We start from the raw sequence: 3,120 nt of genomic DNA on the forward strand, positions 1-3,120 counted from the left end.
TTCGTCAACTTGGCCTTTGTTGGGAGACGGCAGGCTGTGCCCTTTACCGCCCGGCCAAGTTGACAGGATAATTCCATTCGTCAACTTGGCCTTTGCTGATGGATAAATGCAAATTGACCGGATCATCTGGAAGCATCTAATTGTTCATTCAAGTACTGGTGTAGCTACATACAAGGTGTTGCATATTAACTGAAATAAAGTTTAAGATGGGACGCGTTCCAGGTGTTGGTGATGTGGCGGCCGTCCAGTTTAGTGAGGCAGTACGCGCCATTGCCCAAAGCTTCTACGACCTTGAAGGGGCCTTCCCACTTAGTTGCGAACTTGCCATGCGTGGCTATCCGACGTGCCTCGCCGGCCTTCCTCCAGACGAGGTCCCCTTCCTGAAAACTCCGTGGTCGTACTTTCGTATTATATTTCCTCTCCACCATACGCCGACAAGCCTCTGCCCTTAAGACCGCTCGATCGCGCCGTTCGTCGATCATATCTAACTCTACTCTCAATTCTTGGTCGTTCAACTGGAGGTTCTCCATGTTCCTACGCAAAGAGGGTTCCCCCAGCTCCACCGGCAGCATGGCATCCGTCCCGTACGTTAAGTTAAAGGGGGTTTCGCCGGTGGTGACGTGTGGGCTACATCGATATGCCCACAGCACCTCTGGGAGTTCGTCCACCCAAGCTCCTTTTTTCTCTCCCAAGCGCCTTTTGAGTTCTGCCACAATGGCCTTATTCACTGCTTCGGCCTGGCCGTTGGTCTGGGGATGTTCAACCGAGCTCGTGGCATGCTTTACCCCCAGCCCTTCGAAGAACTGTTCCAACTTCCAATCGATAAATTGCCTTCCATTGTCGGTTACGACCGTCTGGGGCAATCCGAACTGGCAAATGAGCTTCCAGCAAAACTTCTGAACCTGAGAGGCTGTGATGGTGGCTAAGGGTTCCGCTTCCAACCATTTGGTAAAATAGTCGACGACCACCAATAGAAATTTTCTTTGACCGGTTCCCGGTGGGAAAGGTCCGACAATGTCAATTCTCCACTAAGCAAACGACCATGGGGAGACGATCGTGTGGAGAATATGAGGCGGACCATGATGGTTGTTGGCGTGAGCCTGACATTGGATACATCAGCGCGTAAATTGAACTGCATCATTCTCCATCGTCGGCCAATAGTATCCCGCTCGTAATATTCTTGCCTTGAGGGTTCGTCCTCCAGTATGGAAACCACAAACCCCGTGATGTAATTCATTCATCACGTATTGGGTCTCTTCCCCCGCCAAGCACTTGAGCAGTGGTGACGAGAAACCCCTCCGCTAGAGGTCGCCGCCGACCGTGGTGAATCTTGCAATCTTCTTTGTTTCGGCGGGACTTAAGTTTTCACCGTGGTCTTGCTTGCTGATCAGCTTGCGAATCTCCGTCCTCTAGTTAGTGACATCGTTCGTCGTGATTGCTTGGAATTCGACCGAGGGCTACAGGAGGACTTGGCGGATGATGGTGTTCAACTGCCCTTTCTCCTTCCCCGTACTGAGCTTGGATAGGAGATCAACCCGTGCGTTCTGTTCCCGTGGGATGTGCTGGATCTTCACGCTTTCAAAGTCCCAGATCAGGGAAGAAGCTCGGTGATAGTACCGGAGGAGATGATCCTCCCGAACCTGGAAATCGTCATTCATCTGCCCCACTATCAACTGTGAGTCGGTTCGGCATGTCACTCTGCGGGCTCCCATATCTTTGGCTAGTTGCAAACCGGCCAACAACGCCTCATACTCCGCTTGGTTATTTGATGCTTTGAACTTGAAGATTAAAGAATGCTCCATCAAGAATCCGTTTGGTCCCTCAAGGACTACGCCCGCTCCACTAACCGTCCGGCCAGACGCACCATCTACATACAAGGTCCACTCACCTTGGCCGGTTAGAGGTATTTCAGCTGCAAAGTCGGCCAAATGCTGACCCTGCACAGACCCTCGTGGTTCATACCTTATGCCAAATTCGAACAACTCGACCGCCCATCCTACCATTCTCCCAGCCAAGTCGGGCTTTCTTAATATTTTCGAGATAGGATGGTCCATGCGTACCACTATTTGGTGGCTTTGGAAGTATGGTCGGAGCCTTCTGGAGGCATGTAGAAGGGCCAAGGCTACCTTTTCTACCTGTTGGTACCGGGTTTCGACCTCGGTGAGCGTCCGGCTAACAAAGTAAACAAGCTTTGGAGTAGGCCTCTCTTGTAAAAGAACCGCACTCACGGAGGCGTCGGAGATACCCAGGTAAACTTGCAATCTTCCCCCGGAGTGGGTCGGTTCATGATCGGGGGCTGGGTAAGAATACCTTTGATTTCACGAAATGCCGCTTCGCAGTCATCATCCCTCGCGTTGGTCGAGGTTTTCTTCATCTTTTTCAATATCGGGCTGGCCCGTTCGGCTAGCTTTGGTATGAAGCGAGAGAGGGCTGTAAGACGGCCGATAAGCCTTTGGATATCCTTCACAGTGCCCGGGCTCTGCATTTCCAACACTGCTCCACACTTGTCCGGGTTGGCTTCGATTCCTCGGGATGTGAGCATGAATCCCAAAAATTTACCGGCCGCCACACCAAATGTACACTTGGTCGGGTTAAGCCTCATCCCATACCTCCGTATTTGTCTGAAGACTTCCTCTAAGTCTCGCAGGTGCTGACCCCCTTCTCCTGACCGTACGACCATGTCGTCGACATAGACATCCATGCATCAACCTATTTGCTCGGCAAATATTCGGTTCATCAACCGTTGGTAAGTTGGGCCAACGTTCTTCAAACTGAAGGGCATGACTTCATAACAGAAGTTGGCCTGATCGGCCATAAAGGTCGTCTTCTCCCTATCCGGTCCATGCATGGGTATCTGATTATAACCCGAGTATGCGTCCAGGAAGCTTAGAATTTGATGACCGAACGCCCCATCCACGAGGACGTCAATGCTAGGCAAAGGGTAAGAGTCCTTTGGGCATGCCTTATTCAGGTCAGTATAATCCGTGCACATTCGCCATTGGCCACTAGCTTTCTTAACCATGACAACATTGGCTAACCAAGTGGTATACGTGATCTCCTGGACGAACCCAACCACTTGTAACTTCCTCTCCTCCTCCTGGACGACCCTCCTCTTCTCCT

This window comes from Vigna radiata, unplaced genomic scaffold (genome assembly GCF_000741045.1).
Source record: "Vigna radiata var. radiata cultivar VC1973A unplaced genomic scaffold, Vradiata_ver6 scaffold_91, whole genome shotgun sequence".
Taxonomy (NCBI): Eukaryota; Viridiplantae; Streptophyta; class Magnoliopsida; order Fabales; family Fabaceae; genus Vigna; species Vigna radiata.